General features: G+C 34.5%; 1 pseudogene across 1 annotated transcript in view; it reads left to right on the forward strand.

Annotated features, from left to right (window-relative positions):
• The window catches only part of LOC309805393 (coiled-coil domain-containing protein 6-like), an 88,669-nt pseudogene that overhangs the window by 17,181 nt on the left and 52,417 nt on the right, over positions 1-19,071 (forward strand). The window contains exon 2 of the transcript in view: positions 614-729. The product of the transcript in view is annotated as a coiled-coil domain-containing protein 6-like (transcript). The remainder of the gene's footprint in view (positions 1-613; positions 730-19,071) is intronic.

Consider the following 19,071-nt stretch of genomic DNA (forward strand, 5'->3'; position numbering starts at 1 on the left):
TGTCCAGTAAAAGTATGTGAGCCACAAGTGCAAACTACCTCTGTATTGTTAAAATATTTAGTAGCCACATTAAAAATGTTTAAAAAAGTGAAATTAATTTAAATAATTAATTTAATTTAAATCACTATATATAAAACATTATCATTTCAACATGTAGTCAATATAAAAATTATTAATGAAATGTTTTTATTTTTTCTTACTGCCTTTGAAATCTCGTGTATTTTATAGATGCAGCACATCTCATTTCTGACTAATCACATTCCAAGTTGCTCTACAGCCACATGTGGCTAGTGGGTTCTGTGTAGGACAGCACATATCTAGAACTCCTTCCATTCACAGTTTCTCTAACAGTTTGATTAAAGAAGCAGAACATCATAAGTGATACAGAGTAAGAGATTTTTATATAAGGACTAGCACTTGCACAGTTATTGAACTTGGAATAGGTATCTCTATGATGCTTTGATATTGAGAGTGAAACCATTAGCTATTAGCCATTATGTATCAGTCAGATCAGTAGTAGAAAGGAAAGCTGGATACATACAATACCTAGGATAAGGGACCCACTACAGTGAACTGGAAGCAGCATAATTCTCTCTGTCTCCAACTACTGCAGGGAAAACAGGCAAGGGAAGCTGCAGCCCTTTACCACGACTTGCACACTCACCTGGCCCAGAACTATAAGAAGCTGGAAGGAGGCTCCCCATATCATCAAAATGAGACCGCAGATCGGTGAGTACAAGTGTGAGATGCCACAATGCATGGTACTCTACACTAATCTTCTGAGCATAAAAAATATGGCTGCTGCTTCATTTCTACCTTCCAAATTCATTCAAATTTTATTTGTGGCCAATATGAATCTAGAACCATACAGTACGGAAATTATGAAACATTCTCATCCTGGTTAAGGTGACACAATAATAAACCACTTCAACTATGTTAAAAGTTTTTAAATTAACAAGTTGAGAAATAGAATTTATATGCAATATCATAGGAAAGATTAAAATCACTAGTCATTTATAAAACAATATTAACCACCAGTGAGTAAACTGAACAATAATCATTCTCAAAAAATAAAAGAAAGCTATGAAGGGTCACAAAAACAAAGCCTCATTTCTAAGAAAAAAATAATGCAAAAGAAAAATATAATGCAAAATAACAATTTTGTATTTTTTGTGGTCAGGGTGCTATGAACATGCTGTTGCTGGGTGGCATAAAAATTGGTATAAAATTAACAATATATAATTTTATAAAATGTCTCATGGCTTTAAAATGTTTCTATTCTTTACTGTAGTAATTCCACTCATTTGTTATTCATATTTTAAAATGTATAAATTTTACAAATATCCAAAACAAAAGAATAATCATATAAAATACTTATAAAATGTGTAAAAGTGATAAAAGCCAGATACATCACCATGTGTATAGTTATAGTATGGTTCCAATTTTTGAAAATAAACATTATAATGGCATATTTCTCCGCTTGGAAAAAGAATCTTGGAAGGAAATATTTTAAGATGTTAACAGATATTGTAAGTTATATTTAATTAATTTATTATACTTTCTTCTCTTTTCTAACATTTTTGAGATTTTCATGTGATTACTAAATTCCAAAGACTAATCAATATCGTTAAAATATTTACATTAATTTAACGGCGTTTTCTCAAACTGTTCTGTACGCACCAGATAGAGTTACATCCCTTTTTTTTTTTTAAATAGATCATAGGTAATGCTTTAGTGGATACTCTCAATAAGTTTTCTAAAGTATTTGTACCAATTTATACTTCTACCAGCATTTAATGAGAATTCCAATTGCTCTACACTCTTGGTAATACTCAGTGTAGTCAGTCCTTTTCATTTTAGCCATTCTTGTGGGTGTGCAGTGGTAGTTCACTGGTGTTAGTTTGCACTTTGCTGAGAAGTAATTAAGTTGATCAACATTTCATATGCATACAAGCAATTCACATATCCCCTTTCCTGAAAGTATTTTTCAAATCCTTTGTCTATTTTTATAGAGCTTTCTGTCTTTTTTTATTGTAGGAGTTTTTTTATGTGTTGGATACAAGTCCATCTCATGTGTATGTATTGCAAAACAAAAACAAAAACAGAAACAAATCTCGCATTCTATACTTTGCATTTTCATTTTCTATATTTTTAATTGAAAATAATATCTTAATTTTAAAGTAGTTCAACTTATACTTTTTCTTTAAGGTTAGTGCTCTTCATGATTAATATCCTATTTAAGAAATCTTTGCCTATTCTAAGATCAGGAAGATATTTTTATATGTTATCTTGTAGAAGCTTTACTATTTGCCTTTCACATTGAGGTCTATGATCCATCTGACTTGATTTTTGTATATCACGTGAAGTAGGATTTAATATTGTTTTCCCTAAATGGATTACCTTGATTAAACATCGTTTATTTTTCAGATTCCATTTCATTGCAGTAGTGATTTTGCCTTAAATTAGATGGCTATGTATATGTGGATCTAAATCTATATATACTTCCTTCTATTCCACTGGCGTCTTTGCCTATCCTGCATCTATACCACATTGTTTTGAATACTGAAGCCTCATAGATAGTCTTTATATCTAGTAGTATACAACCTTTAACTTAGTTCTTCTTCAATTATTTTCTTAAAATTGAGATAAAATTAACATATAACAGTATGTTAGTTTCAGATGTACAACATAATGATTCAATATATGTATATGTTGCAAAATGATCAGCACATTATTTCTAATTAACAGCCATCACCACACAGTTGGAATTAATTTCTTGTGATGAGAACTTTTAATATCTACTCTCTCAGCAACTTTCAAATATACACTACAGTATTTTTAACTGGAGTCACCATGCTGCACACTACATCCCCAGAACTTATTTTATAACTGGAATTTTGTACCTGTTGAACACTTTCACTCATTTCTCCCACCCATAAGCTCACTCCCTGCCTCTGACAAGCACCAATCTTTTACTGTATCCATGAGTGTGCTTTAAGATTTTTGTTTTTGTTGTTTTGTTTGTTTGTTTTTGCTTTAGATTTCCCATATAAGTAAGATCATAAGGTTTTGTCTTTGTCTGATTTATTTCACTTAACATGGTGCTTTCAAGGTCCATCCATGCTGTTGCAAATGGCAGGATTCACTCTTTTTTATGGCTGAATAATATTTCATTGTGTATATGTACATACCACATTTTCTATATCCATTCATTCCTTGGTAGACACTTAGGTTGTTTTCATGTCTTGGCTATTGTAAATAATGCTACAGTACATATGGGAGTGCAGATAATCTTTTCGAGTTTGTGTTTTCATTCCTTTTGGATAATGCTCAGAAGGGGAATTGTTGGATAATATAATAATTCTATTTTTAAATTTTTTGAGGAACCTCTGTACTGTTTTCCATAGTGGTTGTACCAATTTATATTCCAACTAAAAGTGCGCAAGAGATCCCTCTTCACGTCTGCACCAACACTTGTTATTTCTTGTCTTTTTGATAATAGCCATTCTAACAAGTGTGAGTTGATGTCTCATTGTGACTTTGATTCACATTTCCCTGATGATTAGTAATGATGAGCACCTTTTCATGTACCTGTTGGCCATCTGTATGTCTTGTTTAGAAAAATGTTGACTCAAATACTCTATCCAGATTATGTTTTTGCTATTGAGTTGTATGAGTTCTTTATATATTATAGATATTAATTCCTGATCAGATATATGATTTGCAAATATTTTCTTCCATCCCATAGGTTGCCTTTTATTTTAGTTGATGGTTTCCTTTGCTATGCAGAAGCTTTTTAGGTTGATGTAGTTCCATTTGTTTATTTTTGCTTTTGTTGCTTTTGCTTCTGGTGTCAAATCCAAAAAAATCATTGCCAAGACTGTGAAGGGCTTATTGCCTATAGTCTTTTCTAGGAGTCTTATGGTTTCAGGTCTTATGGTCAATTCTTTAATCCATTTGAGTTTATTTTGTTTCTGGTATAAAGTTGCAACCATTTCTGACACACAATGGATCAATTTCTTAACTTCAGGTTAAAATTTTCATGGAAATCTGAAGATCTGTTCATTTCCCCCTACTACTTAGTGATTACTGATTCTTTTGTTATGTGTGAAACTTCAGTTAAAATATATGGAAGATTGTGTAAAGATCCCAGATTTCACAATATATGATAATATATGTATATATCATTTAACTTTTAGCTAGAAACTGGGAGAGAAGGGAAGAATTATTTTCAGTATATAAATTAATAAATACATAGTCTGATGTATTATATATGAGTAAATGGCTTAATTTCAGTGCAATAAATTGAGTGATTTTAAGGAACATAAAAAGCACACAAATGCAAAGTTATGAGTACAGAGGAACATGCTAGACTATTTTGACCTCCCACACCAATTTATTCACATCCTTGCCTCTACAGTTTCTCCCTCAGCCATGCTATTTTATCATGGTCCAAAATGCGGGATTTACCTCTCTCGTAAGATAATCTTGTTATAGACAATCTAGTTATTGAACGTTTTCAGCTCAGAAAAATGTTGTTAATGGCTATTTGTGGCATTTCAAATCCATCATATATATGTGAAACACAAAAATTTTTCTTTCCTCAAACTTATGGTGATTACTTTGTCTAGAAGTCATAGTGTTTCACAGAAAACAAAACAAACAAAAAAAAAACTTGCTTACCTGGTAAAGCTTTCTCAACTCTTTTCTCTTGTTACTTTTCCTTAAAAAGAAAAAGAGTTTGATCAACAGAGGATTTATTCTAACAACCAATGTCTTTCTCACTTAAAAAGATATTTTTATAGCATTTCTTGAGCAACATTATCTTTTATATCAGACTGATGTGGCAGAATAGGAGGTTTCAAAACAGCTTCGATATATAAACTTAAATGCTGCTTATTATCATCCCTCCAAAGTGTTTTCCACCTGAAATAAAAAGGTACATTCTAAGCTTGTTCATAGAAGGAAAAGGCTTATGTTTAGTATCAAAGGAGAACTTAAAGCTTGATCTTTCAGATAATCCAAAAGACACACTGCAGTTCCACAAGGAATACTTCTCCAGATAAGTTTACTTACTGTCAGGATAAATCGTGTATTTGAAGGAAAGGGTAATAGCAGGTGTGAGAGCAGAAACTGTGAGTTTGATTCTGTGTCAGGGGTCACAGGGAAGGTCTGCAGTTAGTACACAACAGAGGCAATCAGTTCAAGTTCAGAGAGAGAGTGGGAAAGAGAAATACAAAAGAAAAGACTCTAATAAGTAGAGGGCTTCAAGAAAGCACTGTATATGACACTGCCAATACATGCTGCTGGGTCTATTCTATTCAGAGTGAAAGCCCACATTGCTGACGTTCACAGGTGCTTCCTACTTTGTGGTCCTGAAGCACTTTGAAATGTGTGTGCTGGTTCATTTCTCCTAGCGCTTTGTTTATGGTCAGCTGGAAGAGTCGGACATGAGAACTAATAATTTCATTGAAACTATCTTGTTCTTCTGTTTCCTTAACACCTAACTTGCATTGTATTAGATCGTCTAATCCTTAACATTTCTTTGTTTAAATTTGTTTTTCTTTATTTTAAAGTACATCTGATTTTTAAAACTCAGATTTTTTCCCATTCTCCTTGAATAGGTTAGAGGGATGTGGCTGGAGGCATATCTGATAGGAGAAAGATATGATTTTAGTTAAGGCTACCAAGCAGGCTTTTGTTTACCTGAGTAATGAATACTTAGTGAAGAGGAAAAGTGAACTGTTTAAACGAAAGGAAGGATTTTGGAGGCTTAATAGAGAGGAGATAAAGCACATTACAAGACAGAAGAATCTGAGTAAGAATAGGAAATTCTAACGGAGAATTTAAGTACATTTTGCTATATGGTGTATAGTGTAAATTTTCTTATCTATTGCCTTAGGGAATCTTCAGTAAGATATCTACTTTTTATTGATCCATTTTGAAACTGAAATTGCTTTAGGAGCTGTATCCAAGTACCAAGTGTTGAGTCAAGATGGGTGTTGAGAGAAAACAGGCAGACCACAAGAATATTGTTAAAACCATTTTATAAGGAGTAAGTAAAATAGCTCCTTTGTGAGACTGACAGTTAAATGTATAATCATGGATACCATTACTAAGTTTCAACAATAGTTAACATTTACTGAGTACCTATTATATACTAGGCATACACTAACAATTTTCTATGCATTATTCCATTTAATCCACAGTAGGCTGTTGTAATAGTTTGTTACAGTAATGACCCCCATGAGTCCCCACTCCCTTTTCTGGTCCCTTCTAACACTGACTCTAACTTTGGCAGTCTGACCTACTTGATAGTATGACATCAGCATAGGGGATGAAAATAGACTTGATAAGCACTTAGACATTGGTGCTTGCCCTCTTGGAATGCTTCTTTTATCACAAAGTGAAGAAACCTTACCCAGCGTCCTTAGGATGAAAGACCCCAAGGAGAGTGAAGGCCAGCCATCCTAGCGAAGTCCAGTCCCCATCCAATTCACTATTTGAAAGCAGCTGCCTGAGTAAGCCTAGGCAGGATGGCAGAATTTAATCTAGGAATTGAGAGAAATAATACATTCTTGTTGCTTCAAGTCATTAAGTTTTGAGGGCATGGATGCTCCCTTACAAAAAAATCTAAATCATGTAACATTGGCCTTGGGATGAGGTTAGGTAAAATCTAGAAAGGAACAAGGACATAGTTGTTGGAGGTTGAAAAAGCAGTGATTAAACTGCTACTGGAGGATAGAATGATGATAGCCCATGTTTTATAGTAGCAAAACAATTGGCAAAATTATCAGCTGTTTTTAAGTGAAAGATAGTGATCTGGCAAAGCAGATTTCCAAATACCATGTTAAAAATTCCAGTTGGCCCTCATAGCTGCATAGTAACAAATAACTGGAACAACCCTAGAGCTAAGTACCATTATTGTTACCAACTTACAGATGAAGGAATTAGGCTTAAAGAGGTAAATTTGCTCAAAGTTATTGCAATGCTATTTGTTATAGGGTAGATTTGGCTCTATTTGTTTATGGATATCCATTTTAGAGTCTATTCAAGTGGGAGGATATATTTCTAATATCATCATGAAATAGCTATATATGGTTAAAATTTTTGTGAATCATAAACCGTTAGATAGAATGATGGCAAATTTTCAACGTAATGGAAATACAAAAATTCAATATATCTCATATATTGTAAAATGATATACCCAACGGCTATAAGTTGCTTGCCTAGTTCTTATGACACATATTTTAAAAAATTATTCATGACATGCAGTTCAACCAGATATAATCTTATATTATTCATCCTACCTTTTGTTTAAATAATATAACATCACTCAGGCCCTTGTAAGTCACCTTTAGTCCAAAGTATAGCAGTAGCCACTCAAGAGGTTTCCTTCTGCTCATGTCTTCCCTTACTTAGCTCATTGTCCTTGTTAAATGTCTTAAATGTCTTTAGATAAACATCTAAAAATACCATTTTCAGGTTATACATATACTAAAATATTTTTAATAGTTTCTCTCTGGCCAAATTTATTTATTCTAGAACTACATTTCTCTTCAACCTATCCTTCCTTTTATGTAACTCTCTTTTTTAAAAAAAATTTATATAATTTTTAATGTTTACTTTCCATTTAGAGTTATTGGCTATATTCCCCATGATGTACAATGCATCACTGAGTCAATCTTATACCTAATTGTACCTCTTAATCCCTCACACCTATATTGCCCCCCGAAAAAAGACTGGTAACCATTAGTTTGTTCTCTATATCTGTGAGGCTGCTTCTTTTGTTATATTCACTAGTTTGTTGTATTTTTTAGATTCTACGTACAAGCAATATCATACAGTATTTCTCTTTCTCTGTCTGATTTATTTCACTTAGCATAATGCCCTCCAAGTCCATCCATGTTGCTGAAAATGGCAAATTTCATTCTTCTATCCATTCATCTGTTGATGGACACTTAGGTTGTTTCCATGTCTTGGCTATTGTCCATTACTCTCTTTTAAATTAGCTCTATTTATTTGCCAAACTGGTCTAACCAAAGTTTCTTGAGCACATCTCTCATTTACATGCCTGTGTATATTGTGTTCTCTCACCTAGAATGCCCTTCTATGTCCTTTATTAAGGCTTATCAGCCATTATTATCTTCTAGCCTTTATAGGAGTAGTAAAGATAACAAACTGGTTTTATTTAGCATGCCACCTACATCCAACTAGTTGTGTCTTCCTGGGTCACTTCTTTGAAATGATTACTGTTGTCATACTCAAGATGATGGAAGTTTCCCAAGATACACTACAATTTGTTCAAAGCCCAAGGGCGAAAAAAAAAATCATTGTCTTCACAGTGTTCATTCTGTATACAGACTGATAGAGCATGATTTCTGAAATAATTCAGATAAAAGAAAGAGTAAACTTTTGTGAATAGAAGGTTTGCTTCAGGTCCATTCTGATTATACCCCAGCAGATATATGGAAACACACATTACAATTTTCACCTTCTTAACATTTATTTGGATGTTTAAAGCTATGTAGTCCAAATATTTCAGACCTTTAAAAAATTTGGCATTGATGACATGCAGCCAAACATTATTTAAGACACTATATTAAATGTGTATGGTTGGTTTATTGGTGAGGTAGAATTAGTTAACACTACTAGAAAGAGCCATAGTGGAATCTAACTTTGCATTGTCATAAATATAGCTCAACTAGAAAATGGAGTTTATTTAAGACAAAATTGAACTAAACATTCCTAAACCATTTCCACATTAAAAAAGTTACTAAAACTTTCAAAATGACAGAGATTTATAATGATATCTTGTTTTTTCTATAACAATATATTAACTAAAATTAATCAAATCAAGTTTTAGAGTCTAGAAACTACATCTTCCAGTTAATTTGACAATTTGAGATGACATCATTCTAAGGAATAAAATCATTTTTTACATACCAGACAATTGTGATGATAGATTTCTATTCTAATTTTTCATTTAGTTTATATCAAAGCAATGGTAATGAGAAAAGTCTAGTGGTAATGATAGTAATGAATTTGCCTGCATAATTACTGTCACAGGTATAAAATGAATTGAAATTTGCAAATATATTCTTTACTATTTTTTCATGTCATTGTTGAAAAGGAAAAGGCAAGGAAGGGAGAAGGGCAGTGAAATAAAGGCAGAAGGCTCAGACAGAGAAATACAGTTCTTTGAAAATATGTCATTGCAAAATATTGCCTCTTGTTATGGACTGAATGTCTGTTTCCCCCCCCCCCCCACCAAATCCATCTGTTGAAGCTCTGGCCTCCAGTGTGATAGTATGTTGAGGTGGCAGCCTTTGGAGTTAATTAGATTTAGATGAGGTCATGAGAGTGGGGTCCTCATGACTGGATTAGCGTCCTTAGCAGAAGAGACTAGACAACTAGTTCTCTCTCTCAGCCATGTGAGGCTACAATGAGAAGTCAGCCACCTGCAAGCCAGAAAGAATACTTCCCAGCCTCTAGACTGTGAGAAATAAATATCTATTGATTAAACCATCTAGTTTGTGGACTTTTGTTATAACAGCTCAAGTTGACTAATGCACCTCTTAAGGGTCAGACTTTAAAAATGTGCATAAACCACTGGGCAACTTCTTGAGTCAGACACTGCAGCCAGTGAAACATTCTGAAATAGCATTAAAATACTGGTATATATTAAACAGCTGACAGGTTTATTGAAGGAAAAAGTCATTGTGTTCCATGGAAAGGCAGGGACTCTGCATCTTACTTCCATATCCTTGGCCCTAGCACAATGCTCACCTCAGAAGTGTATGTCCTCAAAAAGATTCTGTGAATGAATGAATGGTATTTCTGTTATTGCATATAATATCCAGTCCAAATAAAAATGGCTGCCTATTGACTTTCAGATAATTAGCAAAATTTAAGAACTTTTTATATTGCAAAATAATGACTGATGAATGTTTGCCTTTATTATTTACTAATTTAGGAGGCCACAATGTTCATTTAAATATACACAAATGAGTGTGTGTTCATGTGCATGTGCCTACATGTGTGTGTGGCTAAATACCCATGACTTAATAGTCAGAGAACTCTTTGTTACTCAGGTCATATATGTGTACTTTTCATAGATTATTACCTTTATCTAAAGCCCCTTTGCTTTTTTCCTTACCTTTGTCTGCTTCTGCAAATAACCAAGAAACACTGTTTAGTGAGAATATAGGAGATGCCTGATAATTAAAATTTAGGATCTAGTTGCAAACACTACCTGAAAATATGGGCACTTTTAAAAGTCTAAAATTTTTTGTAGTATTAACATAGATGCAGAAAAGTTCACTAATACGTGTACATCTTCATAAATTTTAACCCATCAAACAAACAAACAAACCCAACATCTAACCACATCCATGTGAAGAAACAGGACATTACCAGAATCCCAGAGTCTCCTCATGCCCAATTCATGCCCTAAGAGTCACCTCTAGCTTACTATTTATGGCCGGGTTTGAACTTTACATGAACAGGACGATTGAGTGACATGCCTGGCTCCTTGGGCTCCATGTTATGTCTGTGAGATCCATCTACGTGTCATGTATAGCTGCAGATTTTTCACTTTCATTACTGTATAGTATTCCATTGGATGAATATATAACACAATTTATCCATTCTACTGTTGATCATACTTTGCTTGTTTTTATTTTATCCATATTAAAAATAGTGTTTATACATGTACTATATATATATATCTTATGTATATACTTTACATACATATTTTTGGGGCATTGTTTGACTTTTACGAATGTTTGTTGTTTTTTTTTTTTTACATGTTTTTTTGAGAATGTATACCTATATACCTTTGGGAGAGGAGTTGTTAGTGCAAAAATATGTGTATGATCAACTTAATAGTAAGCTTAGCAAAAAGTTTCCAAAGTAATTGGCCCAAATTATACTCCCACCAGCATCATGAGATGGTTCAGGTTTGTAGTAGGACTTGGACATTATATAAATTCTAATTTTGATCTTTAAATCTGTCCAGCCACAATCATCTTCTTTCCTCCCAGTCATAAGTTAGAAAAGTAAAAATGAGCAGATGTTCATAAAAGAGGGAGACCTAAAACTTTATTAAATTCTGAAAGTTGTTTAATAGAAATATAATTTTTCAGCTTATTTGGCTGTTTTTTAATTTTAATCATTTGATTAAAACAGAGCAGATCTAATGAATTATTCAGAGCAATAACAACACAATTATCTTAATTCTATTTTTTTCTTCTCTATGAAATATCACACACACACCTTTATCTAGATCCTGAGCACCTGCCAAATAAATAAGTCATTTTTAGTGTTCTGCTAAAAGCCCCCCCAGAAGAAAAAAAAACAATACATATTCATAAACAAACAAAATTAGAAGTCAGTGTTCTGAAAAAGGAGTGCTTGAAAAACACCATGATCTTAAGCTTTACAGAACATATCATTGTACTCAGTGTAGGAGGTGAAGACAAGAGGCAATTTATTCTGCAGCTGGTTTCAAAATAAACACAGCAAAGAAAGATAAGGAGTGAAAGAGGGATAAATCTGCCGGTAGCAAACTTGATGGACAGACAGGCTGCCATTAACAATGCTGTTGCCTTTGTAAGTACAGAGTGATGTGGAGATACCCTGGCATTTATACTGTAGACACGGTCCTTAAAGATTTTACACCTTCAATTCCTTAGAATTATCAGCTATCTCCAGCCTGTCAGTCATCCAAGCAATCTTAGATTTTTAGCTCACAGGCCAGGCAGATTATTGACAAAGCAATCCAGGGTGATATAACACACCCTGACAAACAGCAGTGAGGGGATTGTGTTTACCACGTTCACTGCACCAATTCAGCTAAATTAATTCTTAACACTGAAAGTAAACTTTCTCTTGATAACCATTCACCCCCTACCAGTGCTGTTTTCCTCCGCAGCACTAGCTCGAGTAGAAGTGTAATAGTGCCCTGATGTAAGTAATTTAATCTGATGGGGACTAATAGAAACAAGAAAGGTATATATCTCCACAGCAAGAAGGCTAATGAGGACATCTGTAAATAAATTAAAAAAAAAAACCCTACGTTAGAATCAAGTTAAGGATTTGACTTAAGTGCACAAAAGTAGGAGATTTCTAAATTAGGTCTGCCATTCTGTCTTTAGTTTACCCCTTCATCTGCAGAAATTGAATACATACAACTCAAGTCTAAAAAGCAAAGGTGACAAAACAATAACCATAGAACAAACAGAAGACAAAAAAAAGTGATCTAATAAAATTTATCCCAGGCAGCTTTTTTACATTGTATTTTTGCCCAAAGGAAGTTTAAGTGTTTGAGTAATAAATTCTTACAGCGGGGCAAGGAGAGTTTGGAGGGGCAAAAAAATAAATTTCGAAGGCAAAACATCAGCACACTCTTAATTTTAAGCAGTCGTTTCAGGCACTGCTAACATTCAGAGCTAATTTTTTGAACTATGCTAATTTTAAAAAGTATGTTACCTATTAAATCACTTACAGAACATAAGTGCAATGTGTAATTGCTATGTTGAAATCATTTCTCTGGTCTGCCTCATAGTTTGGATTTGTAAAGCTAATTTTAATAACATTAGACTAAAATTCCCATGTTTTTCATGGAGAATTCTAATGCTGTAGTAATTACATGAAACTATTTTGTCTTTCAAATGCTTTTGAAGTATCTTTGGATGTATATTTATTTATAGAACTGTCAAAATTTCATAAACGTAACATGAATATTGACTTTCTTCTAAACTAGGAGTTGAATATAACTTCTATTATATCAATGGAGAATTTTTATAAAATACATGAATAAATTTGTTTAAAATATATTTTTGTCTTTTCCACAATCACAATACATAATAGCTAAAAAATAAAAAAAATTAAAAATCTGAAAATCAAAGAAATCAAGTGATTCACTAAAATTTCATCATCTTAGCTTCATCTCTTTCCATTTTTGGTGACATGTAGAACTTTTTGCTCGTGCATTTATTTTAGAATCTGCTTCCTGTCTTTCCTTTTAAATCCAACCTGGACAAGTACCCCATATATTGAATAACCTCCAACACCCTGACCTTGCTGCTCTTTCTCATAATTGCCAACTTCGTTGCCACCCCAAGGTTTTTTTTTTTTTTTTTTTTTTTTTTCTTTTGCGGTATGCGGGCCTCTCACTGTTGTGGCCTCCCCCGTTGCGGAGCACAGGCTCCGGACGCGCAGGCCCAGCGGCCATGGCTCACGGGCCCAGCCGCTCCGCGGCATATGGGATCCTCCCAAACCGGGGCACGAACCCGTATCCCCTGCATCGGCAGGCGGACTCTCAACCACTGCGCCACCAGGGAGGCCCCCCAAGGTTTTTATGTCTGCTGCCATCCCCAGGTTTTTGCATGATGAGACTATTCACAGGAGGCGCTGGAATGTTACCTTCTCCAAGATGCCTTTACTAACCCCCTGATTAAAAGACCATCTTTCATTCTTCTTCTATTCCCTTATGCTACTTTATTTTCTTTATGAAACATATCACTACTCAAAATCAGACAGTTGATTAACCTATTCACTTGTTACCTATTCCCTCCACTAGGGTATAAGATTCGTGGTGACTGGATCTTTGTTCTACTGTCACTAGGGTATGTCTACCACTGAGGGGGGTTTCCACATAACTCTGTCAAAAGAATGAGGAGCTGATTCCAATAATGTCAGTGGAAATGCGTGGTAAAAAAAAAATTGGGATTGCATATTTTACACAACTTACTAAATTGTAGAAAGCAAGAGAGAATAAAATCAAGATTACTATGTTTTCTATCATAGTTACTTGGGACAGTAGATAAAATAATATGTAAAACTTGTCTGGGGGGAGAATATGGTAAATTAGGCTTTGGACATATGTTGAGGCATCAAAGAGACATTCATAGAAACATATCCTTAGACAGAAAAGGATTCGAACAGTGGTTCTCCACTAGAGGCTATTTTGGCCCCAGGAGATATATGGCAATGTCTGGAGATAATTTTGTGTGTGTGTATGTGTGGTACAATTGGGGGTTGCTACTGGTATCTAATAGGTAAAGGCTAGAGATATTGCCAACAACCCTGCAATGTACAGGACAGCTCCCCACGATAAAGTGTTGTTTGGCTCAATAGTGGTGATGTCAATAGTGGTAATATTGAAGAACTCTGAGTTAGAGATACAGATAGATGTGAGACATCTAAAAGAGATGGTTGATAAAATGAGGGTGGATAAACTATATAAACGAATGATTGCAGATAGGTGATAGGACTAATTGACATTTATCTAGCACTTACTGTCTATCAGACATAGTTCTAAGCATTTTACATATTAACTCATGTAATCATAAAACAATCCTATGAGATAGATAACAGCAACCATTAATTTACAGATGAAAACAGGAAAACACATAAAGTGTAGCAACTTGCTCAAAATCATAAAACTAGAAAATGTTAGTACTAAGATTCAAAAGCAGGTAATTAGATTCTAGAGGTCAAATATAACTTTTGCAAATTACTGTCTTTTACAGTAAACGTTTAAAAAAAAAAAGCCAGCAATGCAGATATAAAAAACTGGGTAGAAGCTCAGAAAGCAACCTGAAGTTGAAGAAGCCCAAAAGTATTTCTAAGAGCAGCTATCCCATGGTGTCAGATGCTAAATGGAGCAAAAAACAAATATCATGGCAATTGGCAAATGGTCATTGGTGACCTTCTTGGAGAACAAGAACAGGAAGTGACATTCATGACAACAGTCAGACAACTGATTTGTTATCTGTTCTGAAGGAAATGTATTGTTCAGTAGTTTGAGGGAGTATCAGGATTGAGGCAAAGATGTTTTAAGCTCAAGAATCTCAGTTTTGGGAAGCAGAAAATAGACTGAGTGCTAAGTGTTTGGGACTAAAATTTGGCCCGTGAGGTGGTAGAAAGCTTGGAACACCCTATGGAGAAGCTAATAAGAATCAACCTGAAGTACATTTTTAAAATGTGAGGCAAATGCCCAGATGAAATATAAAAGCATGAGTTTTTAAAAAACCTGAAACATCCACTTTCCTCCCTTTTCTATAAAGATGTAATTGATACTGAACACTGCCTGAGACTGAGCTGGGCATGGGCTATGACAAAATGTAACTGGCATAGGAACATCTCAGTTGAGCTAAATATTATTGTTGAAATGACTGGTTATAGGATGAGATGGCTGAGAAGATGGTTGAAGGAAGTTGGCTACATGAAGTCAAGGTTCTGGGGTTGGTTAGGGGAAATAAGAGTGAGATTGGAGTTACTGAGGGATCAAAAATGGAGAGGACTGTAGCTCAAAAAACCCCATTTTCATATTTTTTCCAACCAGAAACTAGCTAACTATGAAGAACGTTACTAGCTAACTATGAAGAACGTTACCTTAGTAAAAATTATAAAGCCCATTAAAAATAACAGCAAATTTCCCTCTATGAAATTTATGGATAAGACAACAGTTTAAAATTTTGATCTAGAACCCTCCTACTTGAAGTGTTGTTCTCTGACAAGCAGTGTTCTCATCACCTGGGGTGGATATCACTTGTTAGAGATGCAAAATCTCAGATCCCATCTCAGATTTATTGAATCAGAGCCTGCTTTTACCAAGATGTCCTGTGATTTGTATACCCATTAAAGTTCCATAAGCACTTATGTAGATTCATACTGATTTTTCTTCTATTTTGTTCTAAGCCATGGATCCTTCTTGCACAATATAATATTATGTGACTCTAAGATAGTATAGTTGAGTTGGAGATAGGGACATGTCTAATGACATGTCTTTTCACTGATCAGCACTGCTCTCTCAGAAATTTCTAGTTTTCTGAAGAAAACAGTTTGCAAACCACTGGCTGAGGATGTTTCAGGATCCTTAATTATGGACTCGCATGTTGTAATCAGGGACACCATATTTGCTGTGTGACATTGGTCTGGCCAAATGGAATGCTGAGTTTCCCCCATTCTTCACCACTACATAGTTTATAATTGATTTGCTGTTGATGCAATGACAGTTCCTCTTTCCTATTTTAACAGAGCTGTTTGTTAGACTTTAAAGTTAATATGTAAATTGTTTTATTTTTCACCTGATCTATGGACTTTATTTGCATTTCACCAGTTTTTCCTGAATGTCCACTTTCTGTTCCAGACCCGAGCCAGAGAACCATGTTACATTTAGTTATCTTGGTTCCCCAGACTCTTCTGGCCTGTGAAAGAGTTTCAGGCTTTTCTTGTTTATCAGAACCTTGACAGTCTCAAGGAGTACTAGCTAAATATCGTGCAGTACCATCACCTAAGTCTAGGGTTTTTTTTGTTGTTGTTGTTTTATCTCACACTAGTCTGGGGTTATGAATTTTTGGAAAGAACAGAGATATAAAGATCTCTTCATATCATATGTCACAGGGACTTAATATCCACAGGGCATCACTGATAGTGTTAGCCTTCATGGCTTGGTTAACGTGTTTGCCAGGTTTCTCCACTGTAAAGTTACTATTTTTCTCTCTCCTATTCTTGTATTTGGAAATGAGTCACTATATCTCAAGGGTGGGGAATGAGGTGCCACTTCCTAGAGGGTAAATTATCAAGTACGTAATTTTTTTTTAGTTATTTCTGAGATATACATTTAAAGGTAATAACTAGAATTATGACTTAGAACATTATACCAGAACATATAAGATTTTTAGAAATGTCATGTAATGTCTGAAACATTTATATTAACATATTTCCATACAAATAACCCAAAGAAAGTTTAGTATCAGTTGTTTTTTTGTTTGTTTGTTTTTTATACTGCTGGTTCTTATTAGTCATCAATTTTACACACATCAATGTATACATGTCACTACCAATCGCCCAATACAGCACACCACGATCCCCACCCCCCGTGGTTTCCCCCCCTTGGTGTCCATACGTTTGTTCTCTACATCTGAGTCTCAACTTCTGCTGTGCAAACTGGTTCATCTGTACCATTTTTCTAAGTTCCACATACATGTGTTAATATATGATATTTGTTTTTCTCTTTCTGACTTACTTCACTCTGTATGACACTCTCTACATCCATCCACGTCTCAACAAATGACTCAATTTCATTCCTTTTTATGGCTGAGTAATATTCCATTGTATATATGTACCACATCTCTCTATCCATTCATTTGTCGATGGGCATTTAGGTTGCTTCCATAACCTGGCTATTGTAAATAGTGCTGCAATGAACATTGGCATGCATGTGTCTTTTTTTGAATTATGGTTTTCTCTGGGTATATGCCCAGTAGTGGGATTGCTGGGTCATATGGTAATTCTATTTTTAGTTTTTTAAGGAACCTCCATACTGTTCTCCATAGTGGCTATATCAATTTACATTCCCACCAACAATGCAAGAGGGTTCCCTTTTCTCCACACCCTCTCCAGCATTTGTTGTTTGTAGATTTTCTGATGATGCCCATTCTAACTGGTGTGAGGTGATACCTCATTGTAGTTTTGCTTTGAATTTCTCTAATAATTAGTGATGTTGAGCAGCTTTTCATGTGCTTCTTGGCCATCTGTATGTCTTCATTGGAGAAATGTCTATTTAGGTCTTCTGCCCATTTTTGGATCGGGGTGTTTGTTTCTTTAACATTGAGCTGCATGAGCTGTTTATATATTTTGGAGATTAATCCTTTGTCTGTTGATTATCTGCAAATATTTTCTCCCATTCTGAGGGTTCTCTTTTTGTCTTGTTTATGATTTCCTTTGCTGTGCAAAAGCTTTGAAGTTTCATTAGGTCCCATTTGTTTATTTTTATTTCCATTACTCTAGGAGGTGGATCAAAAAAGGTCTTGCTGTGATTTATGTCAAAGAGTGTTCTTCCTATATTTTCCTCTAAGAGTTTTATAGTGTCTGGTCTTACATTTAGGTCTCTAGTCCATTTTGAGTTTATTTTTGTGTATGATGTTAGGAAGTGTTCTAATTTCATTCTTTTACATGAAGCTGTCCAGTTGTCCCAGCACCACTTATTGAAGAGGCTGCCTTTTCTCCATTGTATATCTTTGCCTCCTTTGTCATAGATTAGTTGACCATAGGTGCGTGGGTTTATCTCTGGGCTTTCTATCTTGTTCCATTGATCGATGTTTCTGTTTTTGTGCCAGTACCATATTATCTTGATTACTGTAGCTTTGTAATATAGTCTGAAGTCAGGGAGTCTGATTCCTCCTGCTCCGTTTTTTTCCCTCAAGACTGCTTTGGCTATTTGGGGTCTTTTGTGTCTCCATACAAATTTTAAGGTGATTAGTTCTAGTTCCATAAAAATGCCATTGGTGATTTGATAGGGATTGCATTGAATCTGTAGATTGCTTTGGGTAATATAGTCATTTTCACAATATTGATTCTTCCAATCCAAGAACATGGTGTAACTCTCCATCTTTAATTGTTATCATCTTTAATTTCTTTCATCAGTGTCTTATAGTTTTCCGCATACAGGTCTTTTGTCTCCTTAGATGGGTTAATTACTAGGTATTTTATTCTTTTTGTTGCAATGGTAAATGGGAGTGTTTCCTTAATTTCTCTTTCAGATTTTTCATCATTAGTGTATAGGAATGCAAGAGATTTCTGTGCATTAATTTTGTATCCTGCTACTTTACCAAATTCATTGATTAGTAGTTTTCTGGTGACATTTTTAGGATTCTCTATGTATAGTATCGTGTCACCTGCAAACAGTGACAGTTTTATTTCTTCTTTTCTGATTTAGATTTCTTTTATTTCTTTTTCTTCTCTGATTGCCATGGCTAGGACTTCCAAAACTATGTTGAATTTTAGTGGTGAGAGTGGACATCCTTGTTTTGTTCCTGATCTTAGAGGAAATGCTTTCAGTTTTTCACCATTGAGAATGATGTTTGCTGTGGGTTTGCTGTATATGGCTTTTATTATGTTGAGGTAGGTTCCCTCTATGCCCACTTTCTGAATAGTTTTTATCATAAATGGGTGTTGAATTTTGTCAAAAGCTTTTTCTGCATCTATTGAGATGATTATATGTTTTTTCTTCTTCAATTTGTTAATATGCTGTATCACATTGATTGATTTGCATATATT

The sequence above is a fragment of the Mesoplodon mirus genome, assembly GCF_964341445.2.
Source record: "Mesoplodon mirus genome assembly, chromosome: 5".
NCBI lineage: Eukaryota > Metazoa > Chordata > Mammalia > Artiodactyla > Ziphiidae > Mesoplodon > Mesoplodon mirus.